The following is a 27,727-nucleotide window of genomic DNA, read 5'->3' as shown; positions in this document are numbered from 1 at the left end:
TTGCTTCATCAGGAACAGTAGTCGCATTCACGAGACTACCGGGTTTAAGTGTACAAGCTGCGAGTTACAATTCTGTGGATGGACATGACAGTATTTCCATTTAAAAAAAAGAGTAAAATTCCTGTTATTAAGCAAAACGTAATATAATTACATAACTCAGTAAGTTTACTGCTTGATTTTGCACAGAGTTGTAGTGTTGTGTGACTCTGTTCACTGAATTTTTGATAATGGTATTTGAAATTTAACAGGCGTCCGATGGTAATAGCTAAAGTTTCATCATGAGTGAGGACAGATATTTACTATCAGAGATTAATGTACATGTAAGTATATCTACCAGGTAGGTTATTTACTTGAAGGCATGGTGTATATCTAACATGTTTTTATAGTAAGCATGATTGGATTGTTGGTGGGTATTGGATAATTTAGACCCAAAAAACCACAACCCACAGCTTATATACCTTAACTCCATATTATATTAGAAATGTTTCTAAAGCACCTCTTTAAAATTTAATAGCGAAAATTGTCATTTCATTATTTTCTATCTCCATTTCAAACTCGGGGTATCGCCACAGTGATCAAGAGTAACTTGAAGGACTTTGTCCAACCTTCACGGCCTGCGACGTGTCGCCTGCCTGCTCGACCGCTGGCAGTGCTGGGCGCACATGGAACAGAATGCCCTTGGTGTACATCGTTATCAGACCCCACATTTAATATAATACGAGGGTGGCCCAGAAAATAATGTACACTCCCCCCCCCCCCCACCAACAATGGTATGAATGCAGAACTTTAGATATGAATTCTTTGAAGTTTTCAGTGTGCGTGAGCAAAGTTTGTCTCTTCCGACAGATAGTGTACTTGCAGCAATGGTTCAACATGGCGTCTGTAAGTGATGTACGTTATAAGCAGCATGTCATCATCAAATTTCTCACTGCGGAGCAATAAACAATTGGAAACATTCACAACGTTTATGTGCAGTTTATGGAGCATCAGCAGTTGACAGAAGTATAGTTAGTTGCTGGGCACAGAGGGTGAGGCCATCTGAAAGTGGTTCAGCAGAGCTCCCAAGATTTGCAGGAGTCAGGGAGGCCACCCACGGCTGTCACACCTGACAAGATGTAGCGTGCTGATTTACTAATTCGTGAGGACAGATGCAGAATGACTCGGGAGCTGTCAATCGGCAAAGGAAGTGTGCGGTGTAATCATCAGTGCTGTTGATTACGCAAAAAAAAAAAAAGTGTTCACGATGGGTTCCACTCAGTCTTACGGAGGAACACAAAACTCTCAGAAAAAAAGAACAACATTTCTGAGTTGCTGCAATGTTTTGAAGCTGAGCGGGAAGCCTTCTTGTCCCGGATTGTGACAGGTGATGAAATCTGGGCTCATCATTTTGAGCCCAAAACAAAGTAGCAATCGATGGAATGGTGCCATCCTGACTCTCCACAGAAGAAAAAATTCAAAGCAACTGCTTCCGCTAGTGCCGAGAGGCACCCATTAATTCTGAGGCATATGTGAACGTATTAATCAACCTCAAGAAGTGCTTCGAGCAACGTAGACGCCATAACCCAGGTGATTGTTTGATTCAACATGATAAAGCATGCCCTCACAAGTTTGAGGATATTTGAAACAAGTCACAGAAAAGGGTTGGACATTGTTACCCCATCCACCCTATAGCCCTGACCTAGCTCCCTCAGACTTTCACTTGTTTGAGCCATTGAAGCATGCCATTCATGGGAGAAGAGATGATTAGCACAGTGAAGAAATGGCTTTGTGAACAGAACAAGGAGTGGTACTGCCGGGATGTACACACTCTTGTGTCTCGCTGGAGGAAGGCCATAGAACGGGAAGGAGATTATGTGGAAAAATAGGGAGTGTAAGAAAACATAATTCCTTCTTGAGTATAAGTTTCGTTGTGTTGAATAAATAATTGTTGAAGAAAAAAATGTGCATTAGTTTCTGGACTCTCCTCGTATGGCCACTGCTTGTGTTTGTAACATTGTAAGGAATTACTGTATTTCATTTGTCACCAAAATATTGGTAGAGTATTCGCGTCCTAATATTGGGTACTTCGGTATATGATGGTCCAATGTGTAATTACGTCCAATTGTACGTGACAACTCTAAGACTGTGTCCCCAATGCAAGTCGTGGATGTCTGTTATTTTGAAGAAATGCTACATTGCACAGCCCGTTGTGTTGTTTATTCAAAAGAAGTAAAATACATCAACAGAAATACTTCTGGGATGATCTGGGACTTAAAAACCCACAATATCCATGAAGGGGAATCATCACAGAACACCTCTGGCCCAGTCTACATCACAAGAAGCTACCCTATCGACAATTGCGAGGTATACATCCTATCTACAGTTATTAAAAGATAAGGGTTATTCAGCTAAGATGTCCATCTGAAATAACTCGTGAACTGCTTAAGATACTGACATTCTGTTTTCACTTTTGTTTATGGTATTAAAGGGTTCATAGTTAACATGCAGTACTTTTGCAGGCTTTTGATAAAATTTATCGGCTTTCATGTTTCCATAAGAGCGTGTTATTTCACACAATAACTGCTTACGATACACTATCAAGTTTACACTCGTAGTTACTGGGACGTCACACAGGAAAATCAGTCTGGAGATTCTCAAGAGAGTCTCAAGTGAGAGCATTGCCCATCACCAGGGGGAGGGTCCTATAAAGACAATCTTCAGAAAAATACATTGTTATAGGAAGTGGGGAGGTACAGAATAAGCTGTTTTATTTTGATGCTACATAATGTGAGATGTGTAAGTAAAATAAAGTTTACATATTTTATCAACAATGATTCAACTAACATCCCATGCAGTGTTTAGTTCCATGAAGTTCTTGTAATGGGGTGGATGAGCGTTGCTTGTAGCTCTAAAGAGAGCATGCAGCTTGAGTACAAAATGGCCTATTTGTGTCACAAAAATTTTTGTTCTTAATACTGGTGTAGGTTCATGCTTCACAATAATATTTAGGCTCAGAAAGGGGAAAATCTATGCTAATACTGTATATTAATCTAATACGATCATACAAATGTAGGTACATAGAGAATTGTGGGTGTTTAGTCTCTGCTATAATCTAGTAGGGTTCTCTTGCGATTCTTGCACCAGGAGAAGTGATATTTGTCACAGAACTGATCACACAGACTACATAAACATTCTTGGTTGGGTTCAGGGTATTTCATATTCTTGCATATTCTGTGGTGGAATCCATGTATCACCAGCCTTATCAGTGCAGAACACACATCATGGTTTTCTTTTGTCCATCCTCTATCAATCATATCATCTGTAGAATAAGAAATTTTCTATTTTCATCCACTTGTCTTGTCGGAGGGTCGGTAGTTTCCTTTCTTAACTGGTTGATAGCAGTGTTAAGCGGCATCTCAAGTCTTCAATGAAGAAGGCTTCTCTTGCAAGTTCATATGCAAGCTTTGAGGGCACGTTTTTTGCTTTTCCGAGGGCTCTTTTCAGAAAGCGGGCTTTTGCTTTTGCTATTGTCTCTAGATCTTTGATAGTTAAGAATTCCTAGATCAGTTCCAACCCGTACGTGATAATTGGTGCAATTTTAGCATTGAGTAGAGTCCTAGCTGTATTCAGAGAGAGCTTCATTATATTCTTCAGATCGTACAGTGCTGTTATTGCAGTAGTTACCCTTTCCTTGATGTGGATCCTGTATGATGTTCTTGATGTCTGTCTAGAGTTAGTCCTAAGTATTTGAATGAATTTAAAAGTTCTGTTTGTTTTGTTCTTAGTAATATCTTGTCTTCGGCTGGTACCTGCCGCTTCTCGAAAAACCAGATATACTGTTTTTTCCTGGTTTATGAAGAATTTATTGTTTTTAACCCGAATGTTCAGTTTGTTTAAGGCTTCTTGAAGGTCAGGTTTGGTCTGCAAACCTAGGACTATGTCATCAGCGTACATATAGAGTGAAACCAATTTCAGATTTTAGGTGGATTTTACTGCATCAGATGTGGCAATGTTAAACAGGAGAGGACTAATTGGGCCACCTTGGAGTACTCCATTTGTTTGAAGGATTTCTTTTTATGTAGTTATCAGAGTCTTGCAACCAGACCCACCGCGCAGCACTTCAAACCCACGGGCTCCGGCAGCCCAGCCCGTACAGTGCTGTTCTCTTCTGACACGGCAGTGTACTGGCCCACAGCACTGGGCTCATACAGCCCACCGCAGTCCACCACACTGGGCGGGCTCAGTAGAATAACCTTGAGTACTTCTCCACAATAATGTGTGCGCCGTGCACAACGAGATGTTCACGTCACACTACTATTCGGATCATTCACTCTACGAATTCCCGTACGCTAATAACATACTTTAAACTAGGCTAATCGCATTTGGAAATTAAATGGTAGAGATTTCTCCTGCACTGTAATAATAATAATAATAATAATTGAAAACAAACATAAACTTTGTTATAAACTAATATTCATTTGCAATTGACATCAATTTAACTGAAAATGAATCTAAATAACATGAAGCATATTCATAGGACTTCATTCGCGTTTACCTCAAAATAAAATAGGGCCTACAAACAGAAATGACGTGCAATATGCCAACAACAAAAACAAACTTGAACATAGCTTTTACTTAGTGTGCTTAGTTTATTGGTCATTGTTAATGGTGGTGGAATGGAATTACTGTGAATGAAAAGAGCATCAGCAATTGTTAGGTTGTAGAAGAGAATGAAGCCCACTGAACTGAAATTTCTCTCTGAAGCTGAACTTGATGCTTGCATACATATTACTTTCTTAGCGATCTAGTGAAATTTTGAATAGTTTTGTCTATTTGTTCTCCAATAGGACGTTATATCTATTTTCTCTCATTCCACAATTTTGCTTTAAATATCTTTCCAGCTCATCTGTTGGAATAGGAGCATCATGAACGTCAGTCCACGAAGAGAATATCATTACTTTGGCAGGTTGTGGCAGAGTCGTGGAGTCTAATGACACGGAAACATTAGAATGCTCATCATTCAAGCAGACCTCGTTCATGGTAAGATTTTTATCTAATCATAAAAAGACAAAATCAGTCTGACTCCTTTAATCTACAGTATACTAATATAATAAAGAGAGAGCGTGAATTGTGTTAGTTTGTGTATATCTGGAGGGTAATCTCAGAAACTACTGGACCAATTCTAAAAATCCTAATGTAAATATACATTATCCCTGAGAAACATGGGCTGTATTTTATTTTCAAAATAATCCGAGGTGGGGGGCGACGGGGGATATATAAAAATAATAGGCTAATATAGGCAAAATATCAAATTTGTCATGCAAGGACGAGACTAAGCTCATTTTAAGCCCCTTGACCCAAAGAACAAATCTCGGTAAGCCCTATGGGCCCGAAAACCATGTTTTAAGGCCCTTAAACCGACCGTTATGGAGATATTGGCGTCACACTACCCCTGCTCTCGGAATAAGATAAGGAATGAACTGCCGTAACCATGGCAACGCCAGCTCCAGGATTCTACAGCAGCGAGATTATGCATGTACGTTTGGGCATAGCTGCCAACCAAAATTTGTACACATAATCCCTGAGCATATCTACAATATATCTCAAAAACTTAACATGTTACGGACGTGAAGTAGTATTTATAATCTCTTTTAAAAATAAAGAGAGATGTATTATTTTGTTTTAGGAAAAGACACTTGGGGGGGGGGGGGGGGAGGGGAGGACTGAAATGTGGGTTGGCGTGAATTCTTAAGATGAGCATATCTACAGTATATCTCAAAAACTTAACACATTACAGATGTGAAAATTGATATTTTTAATATTTTAAAAATAAAAAACAGGTATTATTTTGTTTTTTGAAAAACCACAACGTGGTGTGAGGGGGGTGCAAAAGGGACTGAAAAGCGGGTTGAATTAATTTGATTAGGGTACTGATATCTCAAAAACTGAAGTTACTACAGACGTAAAAAGTGGTATTTAGAGTCTCCTTTAAGAAGAAAGAAATATGTTTTCTTTTGGTTTTCGAAAATCCACTTAAGGGGGAATGAAAGGAATGAAATATTAGTTGAATTATTTGTATGAGGATACTTATATCTAAAAACCCTAAAGATGTTGCAGACGTGAAAATGGGTATTTGAAATCACATTTAAAAATAAAAAACACTCATTTTGGGGGTAAAATTAACTTTGGAAGGGGGGGGAGGGGGGCGTTGAAATAGATGTTGAATTCTTTTCATGAGGATGCAAATATCTCAAGAACTGAAGATGTTGCAGTCATGATAATTGGTATTTGGCAGCTCCTTTATCAATAAACATGTATTTTTTTGTTTTCAGAAAAACCACTGAAGGGACTGAAAAAAATTGAAAATGGTGAATTTTTAAAACGAGTACCGGTATATCTACAGTGCATGTCAAAAACTTTACATATTACAGACATGGAACTTGGTATGTCCTTTAAAAATAAATAAACATGTCACTCTTTTTTGTTTTCGGAAAATCCACGTAGGTGGGGGTGGAGGAAGGGCTGAAAAAGGGGTTGAATTCTTTTTAAGTGGATACTTATATCTCAAAACCTGAAGATGTTACAGATGTGGAAATATGTATTTGTAATCTCCTTTAAAAATAAAGAATTTTTTTTTTTTACTTGAGAGAAGACGTTCTCACGTGTACAGTTCTATGTCGCATGGTCATCTCAGCCCCAAACACACTTGGTTTACAAAGAGTTTCTGGGGTAAATGAAAATCAATTTTTCAGTGAGGTTTTATACTTCAGGGATTTTCAGATAATGTCTTAGTACAGTACCGAGGAACGATTACTTTTATCAAATTACGAAATCCACGCAAGAAGCCACGGGTAACTGCTAGTGTGTACATAAAGTTCACTGCAGATCGTACAGCACACAAAATTAACGTCTTTCCCATCACCGTCAACTGCAGACTTGAACACCAACCAAATACGACTTTTAAATTTAGGGTCCGGTTCAGAAGTCTTGTATTATGCGGTTTTTAGTTCGTTTGTTATTTCTTTTTCTTTTTTCTTTTTTTTCTTCACAATTTTTTGCCATGGTTTCCTTTCTTTTGGAACTACAGTCCACATTTGCTTCCGATAACAGGATAGATGAGAAGTCAAACTGAAAACCACAGCAAATTTGATCGGCTCCACTCGACTGTAATGCAACGCACTCCGCTGACACGCAGTACACTGTACACATTGAAGCAGTATGCCCATAGAATTACCACAGAGCTGTCCTAGGCTCACTGTGTACGAATGACAGAGCGCTGGCCAGACCGGCCCATGCAATGACGTCACGGGCTTCATATGTTCGAGCCTTTCAAAGCCCATTGCAGCCTACTGCCGAAGCAGCTCATGGGCTGGGCCTCTCTGCAGGACTCTGGTACTTATCCCATCGTTTATCTCTACTTTGTTTTGTGATAGGAAGTTTCCTATGAACTTTACAATTGCCTTGTCAGTATGTTCCTGTCCAACATGTCAAATGCCTTTGTAAAGTCTATGAAGACTGTATAGTATTTACCTTTGGGGTGTCTTAAGCTTCCCAGAATGTCTTCTTGTAGGCATTTTATAACCTTAAGGTTGATCGTTTCCTTCTAAATCCAAATTGATGCTCTGGTATTTGATGGTCAGTGAGGTTCATTAGTCTTTTTGTTATTATACTGGAGAAGACTTTGAATATATTATTCTCTAAAGCAATCCCTCGGTACGAGTTTGGGTTGTCGGCTTGTCCTTTTCCGTTTTTATAATGTCTTTATTCTGGATTTCCTCCAGTCCTCGGGGATTGTTCCACTTTCTAGACATTTGTACAACATTAAGGTCCATATATTTACAAGGTGTTGTGCTGATTATTTCAGTACTTCATTACTTATCACGTCAGGTCCAGTTGCTTTTCTGTCTTTCCTGCTTAAAATTTCTATGTTATCTTTGTTCAGTAGTTGATTGAAGTGTCTTTCCCAAACTTGTACGTGAATCTGTCCCGGAGAATTTGTCGAAATCCTTCGTAGAGCAACGAAAGGGGCTTTCAGAGCTTCCTTGACTTCCTTGATTGCTTTGTTTTATACTGTATATGAGGGGGTGAGTTGAAATACACTGACTGACAGAGCAAATGCAACACCAAGAAGGAGTGGTTCGAAAGGGATGAAAGTTGGGGAAAAAACAGAGACGGAACAGACGAATAATTGATGTTTATTTCAAACCGATATGCAGGTTACACAATGCGCATGGCATCGACTCAGTAGGATGTAGGACCACCGCGAGCGGCGATGCACGCAGAAACACGTCGAGGTACAGAGTCAATAAGAGTGCGGATGGTGTCCTGAGGGATGGTTCTCCATTCTCTGTGAACCATTTGCCACAGTTGGTCGTCCGTACGAGGCTGGGGCAGAGTTTGCAAACGGCGTCCAATGAGATCCCACACGTGTTCGATTGGTGAGAGATCCGGAGAGTACGCTGGCCACGGAAACATCTGTACACCTCGTAGAGCCTGTTGGGAGATGCGAGCAGTGTGTGGGCGGGCATTATCCTGCTGAAACAGAGCATTGGGCAGCCCCTGAAGGTATGGGAGTGCCACCGGCCGCAGCACATGCTGCACGTAGCGGTGGGCATTTAACGTGCCTTGAATACGCACTAGAGGTGACGTGGAATCATACGCAATAGCGCCCCAAACCATGATGCCGCGTTGTCTAGCGGTAGGGCGCTCCACAGTTACTGCCGGATTTGACCTTTCTCCACGCCGACGCCACACTCGTCTGCGGTGACTATCACTGACAGAACAGAAGCGTGACTCATCGGAGAACACGACGTTCCGCCATTCCCTCATCCAAGTCGCTCTAGCCCGGCACCATGCCAGGCGTGCACGTCTATGCTGTGGAGTCAATGGTAGTCTTCTGAGCGGAGCGGACGCCGGGAGTGCAGGCCTCCTTCAACCAATCGACGGGAAATTGTTCTGGTCGATATTGGAACAGCCAGAGTGTCTTGCACATGCTGAAGAATGGCGGTTGACGTGGCGTGCGGGGCTGCCACCGCTTGGCGGCGGACGCGCCGATCCTCGCGTGCTGACGTCACTCGGGCTGCGCCTGGACCCCTCGCACGTGCCACATGTCCCTGCGTCAACCATCTTCGCCACAGGCGCTGCACCGTGGACACATCCCTATGGGTATCGGGTGCGATTTGACGAAGCGACCAACCTGCCCTTCTCAGCCCGATCATCATACCCCTCGTAAAGTCGTCTGTCTGCTGGAAATGCCTCCGTTGACGGCGGCCTGGCATTCTTAGCTATACACGTGTCCTGTGGCACACGACAACACGTTCTACAATGACTGTCGGCTGAGAAATCACGGTATGAAGTGGGCCATTCGCCAACGCCGTGTCCCATTTATCGTTTGCTACGTGCGCAGCACAGCGGCGCATTTCACATCATGAGCATACCTCAGTGACGTCAGTCTACCCTGCAATTGGCATAAAGTTCTGACCACTCCTTCTTGGTGTTGCATTTGCTCTGTCAGTCAGTGTATCTGCCATGTGACCTTTGTAACATTTTGAGAAAATTGAGAAAAATGTGCAACTTCTATACTATTCTACTTACAAAGTTCAAATTTGGTGAATTAATTGCCATTCGTGATCTCTGTAAGTATCCAGAATATTCAAAGATCTGAAGCCATTGTTGCCAAGAATTTTGTGTATTTTGTTTGCACGTTATCAGTTTTGAAACTCAGATTGAAGGGAACAGTGAAAACATGTGTTATAGGATTTTTTAGAGCAAGTACAACTTTCGTAATTAATAACATTATGCTTTATTCTATCCTCAGAGTTAACAATGCAAATACGTAAGTGGTTATTCAAGTTTAGACATTAAGGTAATGGTCCTCTCCATCTTAGCTGTCAACACACTCAGTACTCACAAGTACAGCTAAAAAAAAAGTAAGTGATGATTGCTCTAACACCCTAAAAGGTAGGCAGCAAAGTGGCGTGTTCTGACATGAAGTATGATTGGTGCATACACGTTGCAGGTTTTGAAAGGGAAAAAATTAAATAGTTCTGTTCACGATGCAGGATTTAAAATTCACCCTAATATTTAAAGCCTTATATTACAGTACACAATTGACTTATGTAAAATTACTTTTCAGCACAGGGTACCGGTAGAGTTTGATATTGATGACTGGATGTCATGGATCTCAATTTGACCAAAAATATCACGCAGCAGGTTTTGAAACTCACCCCCTCATATATAGAGAGAGAGACAGTTTGTTTGAATGTAACGGGTAATCTCGGGAACTAGTGGACCGATTTTGAAATTTCTTTCACCACTTGCAAGATAATGTCATTCCAGGTAACATAGACCATGTATCATCTCAGAATATCAAAGGGTTCCTGCGAGAACCATGACTGAAGAAAGAAATGGCAGCAATAATAAATCTGAAAGTTTGTATATTTGCCAGAGAACACCTCCAGCCCAGTCTGCATCACCAGAAGGTACCCTGTCAACGACAGTTCTGAGGTGTCCAGGTAGGTATACATCCTATCTACAGTTAACAAATTATACACGGTTATTCAGCTAAAGGGCGGTCTCCACTAATTAACATTTAACAACAACATGTTAAATGTTAAAAGTGTTCAATGTTAACTGGTGACACCATCAACATGTTAAATGTTGAATACTGTTCCATTTAACATTGTGTCCACACTTAATAAACATGTTAAACTTGACTTCCTTTTTCTATATAGAGGTAGTTCATTATATCAATTGGGGTAATACATTTAGGTGGTGTCTAGTATTTTCAAACAAGGACAATGGACTCGGATGAAGAGGATTACCAGGCGAGTTGGCCATGTGGTTAGGGGCATGTGCCTGTGAGCTTCCATCCGGGATAGTGGGTTCGAATTTCACTGTCAGCAGCCCTGAAGATGGTTTTCCATAGTTTCCCATTTTCACACCAAGCAAACGCTGGGGATGTACTTTAATTAAGGCCACGGTCGCTTCCTTCCAAATCCTAGGCCTTTCCTATCCCATTGTCGCCATAAGACCTATCTGTGGTGGTGCGACGTAAAGCCAGTAGAAAAAAGAAAGAAAGATGAAGAGGATTTGGCCCTTGTTGCCACTGTTGCTTCTTGTTATGATTTAGAAATGCAGTTTTATTAGGCACATTTCCTCCCTTCATCCTGCTCATTGCTTCAAAAGCAAACCACTTTGAAGTATAAACTTCGTCCGCTCCCGCCCCTGACTTCCGACTTTTCTGAACTTTTTACAATTCTCGACTGTACTGGGAGTGGAGGGACGCTAGTTTTTTTTCTTTCGATGCACTCGCGGGAACAATAAAATAATTTTGAGTTCCTGGAAACTGTCGGCTTTCTTTGCTTTATCTCTGTATTCCTTTGATGAGATATTCCACAAACAAGGCCTTCCTATTAAATCATTAATTAAGTCCAGAGTAATCTCCTTTCTCCACTCCATTTGTGACTATAAATTTTAGTATGGTACCGGTATAGTGCAGAGAGAATGATGTACGTGCGCGTACTGTATTCATTATAACAAAGAAAATGAGTACAGTACTTCATGAGAAGTACGTTGTTTGTGATGTTTAGGCTATCCGTTGGAATGGAAACAGCACGGTAGTTGCTGAAGCTGTGCCGACATCTCACGAACAACAAATTGACATGTTTTCCACTTGGAACGGAAAACACGCCAACATGTTAAAAGTGTTAACCTCAACATTCTGAGTTAACATGCAAAGTCAATTGGAAGACACAATTACAATATACATGTCAATTGTAACATATTGGTGTTAAATGTTAATCAGTAGAGACCGGCCTTAAGATGTCCATCTCACATAACTCTTCAACCGTTTGAGATACTGACATTTGGTTTTCACTTTCGTTAAAGGGGCTTATAGTTGAACATGCAGTACTTTTTCAGAATTTTGACAAAATTTATCGGCACACATGTTTCCGTATGAGAATGTTATTTCATGCAACAACTGCTGCTGATGATACACTATCAAGCTTAGGCCTAAGCTTGTAGTTACTGGAATGTCGCACACAGAATCTGTCTCTTAGATTCTCACAAGAGTCTAGAGATCTGCGACGTCAGTCTTGAGCGGGAGCATTGCCCATACTAATGGTAACACGAAAGGACAATCTCTACATCTTCATACACTTGGGATAAGGGTAGGATATGAAGAAAGCTGGATAAGTACAGAAGAGTGAAGAAACGTAAGACAAAGATAAATACAAGTGGTACTGTACAAGAATAGGAACACAGGACAAACAAGAAAGGAGAAAGGATCCCATTGGGTTTAAAAACGTATAGGAAAGGAACAAACAAATCAGGTCTGAGAGAAAGAGAGAGGGGAATAAGAAAGGAACACATGACAGGACAAACACAATAGCAGGTCAGTGTGGGAAGAGGGAACAATAGAAAGAAATAGCAAACTAGGGCAAATATGGAAACACAAAAGGACAAGGACAATCTCCACATCTTAATACACTCCCATCTTCAAACAGATAGGCTCTCTCATCATCAAACCCAGTTTTTCTACATCCTCTCTTCTCAGCTCCCAATAAGCTCATTTCTCATTCCTAGCATCATCAGGAGGGCGGGCATCAACACTCGTCGAAGAGCCATCTAGACTGATCTTCAGTCATCATGTGGGGTAAGCAAGGGCGCCCATACCCGCGGGGCAAGGTGGGGCCGCGCCCCCACTCCCCAGCTCTCAAGGAAAGGCAAAAATCTAGTCTAGTCAGGTGTTTTCTTTTCAAGAAAATTATTTAAAAGTCAGTATTATCTAGAAGCGGTAGTACTGCGTTCCCCACCAACAGGCAGGGATCACTGTGGGTTATTCTACCACAGAATACAAGTCGCCATTATCTTCCAAAATATTAAAAATACTACGTACTCCCAGGTCTGCACCCCCCCCCCCCCCCCTACAAACTGTCATATAGGTGCTGATGAGGATAAGTGTAGGATAAGAAGAAAGCCAGTTAAGTACAGGAAAAGGGAAGAAATATAAGACAACAATAAATACAGGTGGCAGTGAAGGCTGCTTGATTTTTTTCCAAATATTGTTGTCCCGTGCACATTATCCACCATCCAGTTGTAAAACTTTTTAATATGATCCTCAAAATGCTTGTTTACGGAGGTGCTTAATGGCTGCAAAACTGATGTAGGTCATTCTAGGAAAATTACTGGATAGGTTTTAGTTAGGGCCGTTTGTTTTCTTTACAGTCAACTAAGTAGTTGCAAAAGCTGTCCAGTACAAGCATTGATTTTTATGTAAGACTCTTTCACATCGTTCCCGTCTGACTCGTTGGCTGAACGGTCAGCATACTGGCCTTCGGTTCAGAGGGTCCCGGGTTCGATTCCCGGCCGGGTCGGGGATTTTAACCTTCATTGTTTAATTCCAATGGCTCGGGGGCTGGGTGTTTGTGCTGTCCCCAACATTCCTGCAACTCACACACCACACATAACACTATCCTCCACCACAATGACACGCAGTTACCTACACATGGCAGATGCCGCCCACCCTCATCGGAGGGTCTGCCTTTCAAGGGCTGCACCCGGCTAGAAATAGCCATACGAAATTATTATTATACATCGTTCCCATACAGTTCTTAGCCAGTCTTTTACCAGATCTGCTTCCATCCACCCTTTGTCCTGTACACGTTTGTGAAATTCATTCAGAAAGTATCTGTTAGGCAGAGTTTTACGTTTGAAAATACAGTATGGCAGAAGTTTCCTGCCATCTCCAGCCACAACTAGCATAAGTCTACATTGTATCTTCTCAGCTCCCAAGGATTTCATGAAAACAATTGAGGCACCTGTTATGTTTATCATTCTTGTTGGCATGTCAAAGTCTTATTGGCATTTCAAGTCTTATCATGAAATGAGGAAATTCTAACATTTCATCCCTGAAGTCAGCTGAGAGCAATTGGCATAGTGAAGTTCTCAAAGTTCAGTTGTTTCGACACATATATCAACTGTATATCCTCGGCTTGCCTTAAATTCTAAAGCTGAGATCCCTTGTTTTTTTCGCTACGTTACACGCTTTGGATTGTAGCATTTCATGCGCCACAGTGAGACTACAGTTTTTTGTTTCAACAATTCACTCTTAACACTTTTTTCATCGATGTCCCACATTCCACAAAAAGAATTGAAGTCCTTCTTTACTAACTTTAGTTGGTCCTTCTGATTACACCAGTAGAGAATGATTTTAGGCTTTATAGCTTTATATTGAATTCAAGAGATACTACTCTTATGGCATTTTTCAATGCAAACCCGAGGCCATAAAACTCATTTTGTGATTACCAGTACCCATCTTCTAATTTTTCACGGTACACATTACTGAGCTAGTGGCTGTATGGTTTGGGTCGTGAAGCTGTCAGCTTGCATTTTGGGAGATAGTGGGTTCAAATCCCACTGTCAGCAACCCTGAAGATGGTTTTCCATTTTGTCCCTTTTTTATATCAGGCAAATTCTACCTTAGTCAAGACCACGGTCGCTTCCTTCCCACTCCTAGCCCTTTCCTATCTCATCGTCGCCATAAGACATGTCGGTGTCGGTGCAGTGTAAAGCAAATTGTAAAGAAATTTTTTGAAAAGCAAAACACTACACATCCGCGATAGACTGGATGTGAGAAGAAAGGTGCGGTACGGCCCAAGCAGCCGAACAAGTGGGCGGCTGTAGGGGTGGAGGTTAGGGTTGGGCACTTTGTCCCTGTTTCGACACACTGTGCCGGTCCACAGTTATGTTCCGCTGTTACGGAACACAGAGCATCAGTTGCTCCGAAACATTCTCAAGCGAGACCAAGACAGTGACTCGCTGTCCCATCAGAAGTGCCACTATGCACTGCCCTTCACCTACTAGCTGACTTTCGATACCGGCAGTGTGCTGCCATGTACTGGAGTGTTCCATGTTCCGTCATATCCTCTTTGTTCTGCGAGTTCCGTTGCACCAGCAACTGGCCTTCGGTACATGCAGATAACTTAATGCGTTCTGTTTTGTAAGAGTGTTTTCATTGAAACCTAGTAATATATACCGCACAAAAGGCAGTAAACTTTGAATAATGTCACACTGGAGTCCTGTTTACAACTTTCTTACTAGAATAAAACCAGACAGTGACATGCAATTTATGCTCTTCTATTTTGTCTGCAAAGGGATCTTCAACCGGCACAATGATGACACTTGAAACTTAAACATCCTACAATTTTTACTTTTGTGTTCTGCTTGTATAGGCCTAGTTTTATTTTTAATCTCCTGTTCCGCTTGTATATAGTGAATTTGTATCTTCGTGTTTTGCATGTATGGGTTTTTTAAATATTTTTCATGTTCCGCTTGTATATTGTGTACGTAGATAGAGTACTGACGAATGTTTCTTCAACTATGTGAGCATATTTTAAATTGGTGAAAATAACATTGTGACATTTGTAAACACATCTACTGCCAGTGTAATTATAACAGGTTTATTTCAGAATTAATGAAAACATTCTTATCATAAAAACAACATTTAGACATGACTTTCTGGGTGCCTACGACAGAGTTCCGACTGCTTTTTCACGTGCCGTGAATTTTTATTCTGACCCTAATTACTCACAATATAGGCTGATACATTCAACTGGTGAAAATATCCTTGGATTAGTTACTTTTAAACAGCTGTACTGCCATTGTAGCCGTATTATGTGTATTTCATATTGACCGAAAAAATCTTCACCTAAAAGCAGCCTTTAAACGTTATTATTGGGAGTGAATTTCAGTGTTCTGGCTGTTCCTTCACGCTGGCTGTAACTACACACAGCACATTCCTGCTGAAGCGGAACATGTCATGTTGCCTCCCGAAGTTCACTCTACTGTGCAGTTACAGTCCCGTGTGCCAGTACACTGTACCGAAACACTCCACCTCAAGCTCCTAATGTTTCAGAACAACTGGGTGTTCCGGTCTGCCCAACCCTAGTGGAGGTTGTGAAGCAAGCTTGAAGCCAAGGCCACATTCCAGTGGACTCCATAGCCATGCTGGAGCCAGAAAGGGATGGGTTTTTCCATTATTGTTGCACCACATGCTTCTAGATGGACAACTTCACCAGATTTAGCACAATGGAAGTGAGGAATTATTCATTTCCCAAGAATTTTGTATTTTGACTTTCTAAAAAGGGTATGTGCTATAGGCAATAGGGTCCTATGGCAAAGTAAATATGGTCTTCTTCTTCTTCTTTTCCTACTGCTTTTCCCACACCTGTGGGGTCGCGGGTGCAAACTGGGTTGCACATGTGGATTTGGCCCTGTTTTGTGGCTGGATGCCCTTCCTGATGCCATCCCTATATGGAGGGATGTAATCACTATTGTTTTTGTGGTGGTGGTAGTGTAGTGTGTTGTGTGAATATGAAGAGGAGAGTGTTGGAATGGACACAAATACCCAGTCCCCGATCCAGAAGAATTAATCGGAAGCGATTAAAATCCCCGACCCAGCTGGGAATCGAACCCGGGACCCTCTGAACCGAAGGCCAGTATGCTGATCATTCAGCCAACGAGTCAGGCGGCAAAGTAAATATGATATTATCCAGGAATGACCCAATTTCAAATCCTAGTGGACCTTGGGATAGAAATTTTACCCAAGAAATCACATGGTGGCAGAAAATTCATCCGGCCTGAAATTGTAATGAACCAAGCTAACAGATATATTCTAAAACCAGGCTTTGAATTGCAAGGTCTTTCCAGGAGCACATGTGGATACCAATCATAGCTTGGTGAACGAAATTAAAGAAAGCAACAAGATGGAAGGTGAACAAGTTAGGAATTTGAAATGGAGACCTGCAAGAAGGAACTTGTTGCACAAAGACAAAAGAAATGAAAATTTTAACACATTTACAAAATAAAAAGATGAGATTAAGACAAACTGGGGGAATAAGCTTCTCAACAAATAGGAACTTCAAAGAAATTTCTGATTCTAACCTCTAACTTAGAAGAGTAAAAGCCACGTTTGTCATAATCATAAAAAGGTGTGTAAATAAGTATGTTAATTGGGCTTGATTTTTGTTCCATTTATGTTCTTTGGTAAATTGAAGTGCAATTACAGGAGTGGGAAGAGAGGAAAACATTGTAGGGGAGTACATGTGTATGTTGGATATTCAACCCAAAGGCTGGTCTGATCCTCAACAGCTGTCATAGATAGCTTAAGTGTCACTGAAGAGGCACATTAGGGAAATGAGGAGTGAGGTAGTTTCCCGCTGCTTTCCTCACAGGGCCAGAAGTTATTACATATCAGTCCACTGACATGCATGCACCAACTGACTCAATGAGCAATATTTTCACACCATTTGAAACAGGGACTGGCTGCATAAGGAATAGTATTACTAGCATCGCTTGTACCTCAGTCACTTTCATATTGTCAAAGCCAAGGATGAGATAGAAACAGGTCAGTGAAAGTAAAAAATTTATTCTAGTCCATACCAGAAGACATAGTGCATTATAAACACTACATCTCGAAGCAAAGGCATAGGACAGTACATACTGTGGCAAATGAATGTTAATAGGAATGAGTTTTGTCGAATTTGCACAAATCATTATCTAATCATTGCAAATCGAAAAGGAATTTGCACAAATCATTATCTAATCATTGCAAATCGAAAAGGATAAGGCCCTAGAAGACACTGCAAGATACGAGATAAATTATATGAAGCTATTAGCACAACTGTGGCCTTACCATCATTTTTGGAAGAATTGAGTTCGTGCATGGAACAGTTTATTGATTTATGGAGGACAAAATACTGACCTATGCAGCATGCTTCATGCCTCAGCCTGTTAATGCGGTTTGGCCAATCCATTATACCAGCCTAAATACATACTTCACTATAGAATGTTGTGCCTTTCAGTGTTCAATTTGCAAGCCTGTGTGAATTTACTAAACTCCTCCACAATCCTCTACTTGTAATTAGCTCTGTGGCCTCGTTTAGTTCCATACCTCTAATTTAAATTATTAGAAACTACCCTCCATGACAAATCCATTATTCACCTAAGTAACCATCTTGCCTTGCACAACCCCACCACTGAAGCCAGTTAACTTAGCTTTTATCGCCTCATTCCAAATATCTTCCTGCCATTGTTCCCACCTGTTTGTACCAGTGATCATTTTTCTACTTTCATGTCTGTTACTTCTAACTTATAAATAAGATAAGCTGAGTTCATCCAGCTTTCACTCCTGTACAGCAAAGTTGGCCTGGAAACAGACCGGTGTAGAGATAGTTTCATCCAGGAGCCAACTTCTTCCTTACAGAATTCTGTTGAAGTCGCTAGCGTTGGCTACTGAGTGTATGCTTTGAAGCAGTGTATCGATTCGGTCATCTGTCTGAATGAAACAAACCACAGCAACGACGAGCTCACAGCTCACTAGTCAGCAGACACTTAACTGTGCTGTGTGGCTCACTCAGGGAACAACACAGCTCATTATCAGAACACAGGATATTGTCCGGAAGCCGGGCCTTCGCTAAGGGCGGGACATAAAGAGCCATGGTTCACTAAGAGTTGTACAGTTTTATATTTATGGTGGATACTGTCTCAGCACATTTGAAAATAAAACACTTAGTTCTTGAACCTGAAATAATTCCTGATATGCATTACAGTGCAGTCTGTTAGTTGAGTACACAGTATCTGAGAAAACCACAAGTTGGTGTATAAAATTTCATTGCAACATTATTATTATTATTATTATTAGTATTATCATCTACGCAATTTTGTACTGTAACTTAATAGGGATCGATGTACCGGACAACTAATTTTCTTGTGTACTTTGTCCAGTGGCGTCTCATGACAACTTTTTCTGGGGATTCACAGCAACATTTTTGTTCATGTCCTAAATGTACCAAAGTAGAATGCAGATCATTACCAAAGAACTTACTGGTACTTAAATCATTTCACTAAAAGTTCCTCGTTCGGTTGCTTCTCCACTCATAATATGGTAGAACCCCTACAACTGAGGATGTATTTTTCTGAGACTAATCAGTGAGCATGCAACAAAACTAAAATTACGACTGCCGGGCTGAGTGGCTCAGACGGTTGAAGCGCTGGCTTTCTGAACCCAACTTTGCAGGTTTGATACTGGCTCAGTCTGGTGGTATTTGAAGATGCTCAAATACGTCAGCCTCATTTGGTAGATTGACTGGCACGTAAAAGAACTCCTGTGTAACTAAATTCCAGCATCTCAATGTCTCCGAAAACCGTAAAAGTAGTTAGTGGAACTTAAAAAATATAACATTATTATTATTATTATTATTATTAAAATTATGACTACTACAACAATGTTTTAATTCCGTACCCTGATGGTGGGCCCCTAGAGGGTGACGTCCTCTACGAGATGTGCTACAGTAATTTGCGGTGAAGAGAATGGGAGAGAGGAGCGACCGTGGCCTATAAAAAGATCTGTTGATATATTTCATAATTTGCTTTAGTGAGGAGAATGGAAAACCATGGGAAATCATTCTCAAGACAGCAGACAAGAGACCAATCCCACTACCCCCTAAATGCAGATCTGAAAAGTCACAGTAAAGCCGTGCACTGTTAGCCGAAGCTACCCATTTCGGTTAAAGTAAAATTCACAGCAACTTTGCTACAATGCTGTATTGTAATGAATATTAAAAGATGCAAACACTATTATTGGTTTTACATAGCACGAAGTTTACATAGGTATGACAACCATAAAAATAATGCATACCGGTACCAAATTTAGCACTACTCAAATTAATAACATTGGAAACGAGTCCCCACACACAATATAAAGCAAACTTATTCCCGCGATTATGAACACTTGTTAAAGAGTTACCTACTGGCAAAATCTTCTAGTGTTGTAATGCAATAGTAACTTCTGGGAGCTGTGGGTAGAAGTAACAGGGGAGGTGGCGGACCCTTTTGGTCAATTGTAATACTATCTCCGGTTAGAGAGTGGCTGTAGACGGAAAGGCACATACCTTACTGTGCTCCTCGCTCATGGGGATATCGTGTGCATAAATCATTATGTCATCTGCATGCGTATAGTCTTCAGGCTCGTAGCACAACCTGACATTGTCAGTCAAAACGAACAACTGTCAGTGTAACGGAGCTTTGATATAAGTTTAATGCTTGTGATCGATTAATGAAATCAGGTCAAAACAAAAGAAACAATTTTTAATTTTTTTTTTGCTAGGGGCTTTACGTCGCGCCGACACAGATAGGTCTTATGGCAATGATGGGATAGGAAAGGCCTAGGAGTTGGAAGGAAGCGGCCGTGGCCTTAATTAAGGTACAGCCCCAGCATTTGCCTGGAGTGAAAATGGGAAACCACGGACCATTTTCAGGGCTGCCGATAGTGGGATTCGAACCTACTATCTCCCGGATGCAAGCTCACAGCCGCGCGCCTCTACGTGCATGCAATTTTTAATTATCCATGAATGCATTAATATGCATTAGAATTGGGTGCTCACTTGCTCATATGCTCCTGAGAGCCCACCACCATTGATTTTGTCCCATTTTTATGGCTGGACTTATGACTGACTTGCTCTATATTAATATGTACTTATTTCAATACATATATCATTACATCTAATCCTGAATATTTAATGGAGATGTTACTGGTGGCAAAAACCTCGAAAATCCAAACTTCATGTGGAGAGGTGGCTGCATGAGAAATATGATATCTATATGACATGCGTAGGATAGGAGTTCATAGAATGAAGCAATGTACACTGTATGTTGTTATTCCTGTTGTGCAAATACAACAGGAATGGTGTGCAATGTTCCGTGTATAGTCAGTAACATGAATGGAATTAAATTAATTAATTGAATCAGTAAAATGAATCAAATATCCCATCACTAGAACTCACTGTATTAGCTTTGCTGCACCTTGATGCAATCTTACTTGCTATACTACCTTCCTGGGAGAATACACATCTTTAATACTTTTAATACCTGTTCCATTTTTGTATTCCTGACCTGACATTAGGTTTCTTCCCTATTGAAATCATTACAGACTATAAATCGCATGTTAGGTCCATATTGACAGTTGAACTTCTTACAAACTGTACAAAATTGTGTTGATTTTCCTCCTAGTCAATACTGAACATTACATCCAATTAAGATGAAATTTTAAATAGACATGTTTTGACCTGGCACAGGGTCATCCTCAGTAAAATACATATACAGTAATGCACTAAAAACATTAGACACACAATATGAAGTGGTTGTTAAAACGTTTTTCCTTAAAAATCATTATGAAAGTTAAAGGTGAAGTGGTGGTCATTAAAACAGTTCTTGAGCTGGAGGCCTTTTTTTAGTGATATTCCCGTTGTCTCCTGATGCAGTTCGACTGATATCTGTGCACTGTTGAATTAATTATTGTGTTCAGTCATAGGCTGACAGTTCAAGTTGTTAATGAAGTTGAACCATTGGTTTTTAGTGTTACGTGGCCCGCTTGTATTATTCGCAACACAATTTTGTACAATTTGTAAGAACTACTGACATCAGTTTAGTCTTGGCAATGCTTCTTTACATATCATGTTCACTGCATCTGTTTTCAAGTTCCAGGATATTAGATTGCAGACTTTCAGCACAGTCTGCCATTTAGACCAAATTGTCAGCATAGACCCCAAATCCCTCCCTACCGATTTATATGCACATTTCAGTAGATGATCCATGTAGACCATGAATAACAAAAGTGAAAGATTATAGTTTTGTTTAACCCTTGGAAGTTACTTAACATACAAGACAGAAATGCCCAGGGGCTGGTTGGATCCTCAAATAGCACAACCAAAGTTTATGCTGTTATAGGGAAACCACAAAAACCGATGGGAGGTTCCGTAATTAAGATGCAGAAGGCATGCTGACTAAAGTCATTTAGCATTACTTTGCTCACTGGGCTAGAAAGTGTCATTATAATATGACTAGCCTTATGAGTGCTTGTTTAATAACATACAGATGCACTAGCCGTGTTCTGAATGTAAGTACTCAGCATCTTCCATACTGTCACAGCCATAAATAAGACTGAGACTTTGGTGGAAACTATAGTTTGTTCTGGACTGTGCCAAGAGACAGATGCAAGAATGCTGCATCTATCAAGGAATGGCAACAGGCAGACCTGTAACTGTATGGATAAAGTTTGTACTGCAATAATGACATAATTTGAATATTTCAGGTATTATTGATAACTTCGTCAAAACTTCAGTGGCCTGATCCACAAAAAAGCACTAATTTTCCATTCCTCATACTTTTAACATTATGTAAACCAAACCAAACCCTATGACACAACAGCCCCAAAGGGCCATCGCTTACCAAGTGACCGCTGCTCAGCCCAAAGGCCTACATATTACAAGGTGTCACATGATCAGCACGACGAATCCTCTCAGCCATTATTCTTTGCTTTCTAGACCAGGACCACTATCTCACCATCAGATAGCTCATTGATTGTAATCATGTAGGCTGAGTGGACCTCGAACCAGCTCTCAGATCCAGGTAAAAATCCCTGACCTGGCTGGGAATGGAACCTGAGGCCTCCAGATAAGTGGCAGGCACCCTACACTGCATGGCTGACTTTACAATTATGAACAACTAATATACGAAGTATGTCTTTTTAAGTAAGGGCCATTTGTTTTAAATAATCCCATAGTTAGCGCACACACCACAACAAGCATGTGCGCTCCCTTCCGGCATCCTTTGAAAACAAGCAGGCAGCACTTGCAGCTTTGTTGCTAACCTGTACGCTGAACTGTGTATTTTAAAATATTCAAGATTATTGAATCGCCCACCATGTGTGAGATACGATCTGTAATACAATTTTTTGAGTACAAGAAACATGTCGGCTGCAGACATTCACCATCAACTTTGTGAAGTGTATGGTAATAGTGATAATGCAATGAGCAAAGGTAAAGTGTGAAAATGGGCAAGAAAGTTCAAAAGTGGCTGTGAAAATGTTCATGACGAATGCTCAGGTCAACCATGTGTGATCACAGAATATTTGGTGACTGTAATCGACATGAAAATTCATGAGAACAGAAGATTCACGCGAACCACTCTCTCAATGGATTTTCCTCAAGTGTCTAAGTCTGTGCTGTACAAAATTAAGTCTGAAAACCTAAATGTCAGAAAACTGTGCTTTCGATGGGTACCCAACTCCTCACAAAAGACCACAAACAAAACATACTGGCCAGTTTCCTCACCTGTTTGACTCGTTACGCCCAAGAAGGCGATGACATGGTGAGTCAAATCGTCACAGGAGATCAGGAGATGAATCATGGGTATCCCATTTCACCCCTGAATACAAGCAACAGTCAGTGGAATGGTGATGCTCAACCTCTCCTGTCAAGTTCAAATCCAAACGAATGCTGTCGCAGTGCAAGATCATAGCAACTGTGTTCTGGGGTACATGCATGTTGTTTTGCTGGTGGACTTATGCTATGAGGAGTAACGATCAATGCAGAAGCCTGGTACACAACCTTGACCAAACTCTGATGTGTGGTTCAGAACAAAAGACATGGCATGCTGACAAAGGGAATTTTGCTCTTTCCCGATAATGCAAGGCCTCACACTGCTGTCCAGACTAGGGAAGCGATTGACTCTTTTAGATGGGAAGTTTTGGATCACCTACCGTTATAGCCCTGACCTTGCTCGGAGCGATTTCCACCTTCTTATCTGGCAGCTGAAACATCATCTTGACAGGCAGCACTTCAATGACGATGAAGAAGTGAAAATGGCCATGAACTCTTGGCTGCCAAAGCAGACGGCAGACTTCTCTGAAGAGGGATTTCAAAACTTAGTTATAAGGTATGACAAGTGCCTAAATAAACAGGGCATCTATTGACCCCTTATTGAAGTGCTCATTTAATTGATCATTAATTTATTGAGAGGACAGTGAATATTTCATTTTATTGAGTCTTGGTAACTTGCACGGACCAAATTTACAATTTCAACAGGAAGCTTGGAGCCGAAGGTCTATTTATTCTCAAGGTATACTAAGAAGGGGTTTCTACATGACGCACCCCGGCCTGCATGTGTTTGTTTAGAACAAGGGGACAACGGAAGAGAACGGCATGGACCACCGGACCACATTTCGGAAACCCGGCGAGGGGCTAGGAGGTCATACGACGTAAGTTTGAAGTGAGCATCGGGCACGCAATGTTTTGAACTATTGAAAAGGTAGCATCATTTGGATATTGACTATGCATTGGTTAAAGTGAGAGACGGCCCTAAACGAGCATACAGCAGCGTCTGTGGAGGCAAATAAATAAACGTGACCAGTGCGTGGGCTAGCTACCCTTATTCGGCAGGAGTCTTCGAAGTAGCAACGTCGTGAGAAGAAGTGTACTTACGGAAGTGCAGAGCCAGGTATTATGTGTCTGGACCGTGTGGGGACTTTAACATTTAGCTCAATACACTCAGACCTTAATTACTCATGATTTAACTTTGATAAATTTGCATTTAGTATCTTCAAATTTCTGACTGAAAGAACAGTTTTGATATGAACATTTAAGCGCATAGTTGCCTGCCTATTTAAAATAGATTTTTTCGAGGACACGAATGCCACACTTTTTAGTCCAGCATTTGTGTACTGTTTCCAGACGTGTGAGCTGTGACATAATACAGTTGAAGTGTGGAGCGAGTGGAGAAAATTGACCTTGTTACGGTGTTAAATAAGTGAAGAGGTGTAGCGTGGCTGAATGGGAACTAGTTTTCATGGCCACGGGAAATTACCCCGACTGTTGTAGATAGTAACTGGCAGGTTGTATTGACCCACTTGTAATAACGTGAATGAACGGAATGTTTTAGTCAAGATCTGAACCGGCAGTAGCAGGAAGATGACGAGAACACGTTTTTCTATGCCAGGATGCAAGACCACGGACTGAACAAGTTCCCATTTGAAGACATCACAGTCAGTATGGTTGGCTAGAAGGATTAGGAGTCGGATGACCGTAAGCAGGTGGCTGAATCAACAAAAAAAAATGAGTATTAGCTTTGCAATGTAATAAGGTATTTGTGCACATGTTTTAATGTAGCCAAGGGAATAGGTTAGTTTCTTTTTATTAATTTCAGTAGGTTTAGCTGTTAGTTGGAAGGACTACATCCTATTTCAGTAATGGTAAGGAAGCTTGTAGATTTAAATGTAAATAACATGGGGACCAATTGCATGACGTCACAGCTTGCCTTTTCCTTTTATTGAGATTTTATAGCTGAGTGGTTAACGACATTCATTTTACAAGTCAGTTTCTTGCTTTCAGTTTTTCTTTAAATTATTGATTTGTTTTCCTTTGACGTTTGAGACGCAGTGAACATCTCGGGGCTTAAATGTAAATGTAATAAGGATTTAAATTAAAGTCAGGAAGGACTAGATTAACTAGATAATGGGATTCACAGTGTACGAAAACATGCTGTCACGTTCTCTGATTTATTGCATGAATGTGGATGAGGATATGTGGGTAGAGATTGGATCCATAATCCCTGTTAGCATCATCTTCATGATTATTTGAATGTAAATGGGGGTGTGAAATAGTGATTAGTTCACGGTTTCCTCTATCACAGTTTCGTATTCCAAGTTCAGAATATTAGAATCAATTTTCTTTGAATCTTGCTATTATTATTAATGCGATTTTCTTGAGCTGAGCGGGTGAGATATTTCTGTAACTTTCAGATTTTCAGACATGATCTATGTCTATATGTTAATTTCTCAGTTTCTACTTACAGAGTTGGCCCATTTTATTTTAAAGTTTAATGTTACGAGCACGAGTGCTCTGGTATGTAACCCATGTGGTGATGTTTCTTTTTCTTGAGAGCGTAAGTTAGACGACGTCATTTATATTTGTATCAGTTTGGGCAACTTTAGGACGTGTGATATATTTTGTGTGATGATGATTAAGGGAACACGTTCCTCATTTCGAAAGGCCTGCATTTTATTTTTTGTGTAACTTGCCTCGGGTAGACTTGTGAACAGCATGTGTTAAGGGTTGGATCCCGAATGTTTTGGTATTTGCTGCAATTTTTGGAGACTGAATCTCCGCTTTTAAGTCATTCCGCTGTGTTGTAGGCGAGGGTGATGCGTGTTTCTACCGAGGAGAGTTATTTTAGCGGCCTGTTTGTGTTAATTTTATTGGCGTTTGTCAATGTCACTACGGTTGATGCTGCAGGCAAGACTTTTATACCATGACGTTTAGTTTTGACTTGTACTGTATGATATGACCGCGCTGAAGATTATTTGTGTCATGTAATCTTGTTCAGAGACCAACGTTGAGTTATGTGTTGAAGGTTAAAGCCTACTCTGTTATTTTCTTGAATTTTGTGTCAATGTAATTTATTTCAGGAATCTATATTGAATAGGAAGCGATTTCTCAAAGTGTATAATTTATATCATTAATATCTTCCATCGAGACTGTGTGTGAGTGAGGGTTGCATAAATGTGGCATGCTTTTTCTTGATGATGCCTGGAAAATACGACAAAATGTTTTTGTTCTTTGATTTGTGTACATTTTGCCATTTATGTGATTTTTTTTATTGGTGTGTGGTTCCAATCCAGTGTTTTTTTTTTGTGCTCATGAGTTTACTCATTATCGAGGTGTACATATTAGTTATTTTACCACTCAGCGTAGTTTTGTGTACTGCTAGACTAGTTATTTTCACCCCAACGTGCATTAAAACATGTTTTTTTTTCTTTAAGGTCAGGGACCCCCACTGCAATGTCAAGTCTGCAGGAAAGGGGAATACTCGTCTAAAGTGGAAAGAATTAACAAACCAGCCAGAAGTGTGATGCGAGCACGCAGGCCACAGTTTTAAAGTGCTAAAATTTAGGAATTTTTCTTGCTAATGTTATGTTTGTGTCTCAGCATACACTTGTTAAAATATAATATATTTTTGATCCTCAAGATGAACTCTGTAAACAGTGAGAAAGATCTGATTCATATATTTTCTGTCACATTCAATGATTTTTGATCTCTCTCTCTCTCATATATATATATATTTTTTTTCCGTATTTTCTTGTTTATTTTAATAACCATGTTTTCCTCTAAACTGATGTCATGCCTCATCTTTTATTATTTATAGCTATTAGTTGACCTCATCTTGTCCATGTAAGATCTATGTTCCTCATCATAACCAGGGTGTAATTTTTTAGTTATTTTTCATTTTGAACTGAGCACGCCTGGGAGCGGCTGACTAGTCTGGGGCTAATTACCTTGATGGTAGAAAACGGGAACACTATGTGGAAAAATAAAGAAATGTATGTAAAACCTAAAAATAAATCATCATCATCATCAATGTCCCACTCCAGTCGCCCGGGTGTGGTTAACAAGCCTCCTCCACTCCTTTCTGTCCTTCCACTTTTCCTGCTCCATTACTTCCACCACATCTAACCCAGCTTCTCTAATGTCCTTCCAAATCTCATCCATCCACCTTCTTCTCGGTCTTCTAACTGGTCTCTTTCCCTTAACTTCTCTTTCCAATTCCCTTCTTGCTACCCATTCCTTTCCCATTCTTTTTACATGTCCGAACCATCTCAGTCTTGCTTTATGTATCTTCTGTACCAATGGTTCTATATTTAGCTCTTCTCTGATTTTAATATTTTGAATTCTATCTCTTCTTGTCTTTTTAACCAATGTTCTTACAAATTTCATTTCTGCTGCTTGGATCATACTATCTTGTCTCTATTAGTTACCAGCATTTCTAGTCTGTATGTTACAATTGGTACGTAATACTGTTTATATAATGTTAATTTCATTTTCGTGAGTACTGTGTCATCCCATAAAAGCTC

The 27,727-nt window shown here is 40.4% G+C and overlaps 1 long non-coding RNA gene across 2 annotated transcripts; it reads left to right on the top strand.

Moving 5' to 3' along the window:
- The first annotated feature begins 105 nt into the window (after window positions 1–105).
- Window positions 106–26,909, top strand: LOC136866440 (uncharacterized). Of its 2 annotated transcripts, none has more exons than XR_010859548.2 (3): window positions 106–320; window positions 4,881–5,019; window positions 26,639–26,909. It is a non-coding gene; the product is annotated as an uncharacterized lncRNA (long non-coding RNA). The 2 variants fall into 2 exon arrangements; XR_010859549.2 differs by lacking the exon at window positions 106–320 and adding an exon at window positions 2,074–2,343.
- Window positions 26,910–27,727: the final 818 nt, after the last annotated feature.

Source organism: Anabrus simplex, chromosome 3 (genome assembly GCF_040414725.1).
Source record: "Anabrus simplex isolate iqAnaSimp1 chromosome 3, ASM4041472v1, whole genome shotgun sequence".
In the NCBI taxonomy this organism is placed as follows: Eukaryota; Metazoa; Arthropoda; class Insecta; order Orthoptera; family Tettigoniidae; genus Anabrus; species Anabrus simplex.
The sequence above is the reverse complement of the archived record's forward strand: the minus strand, read 5'-3'. Positions and strand labels throughout refer to the sequence as shown.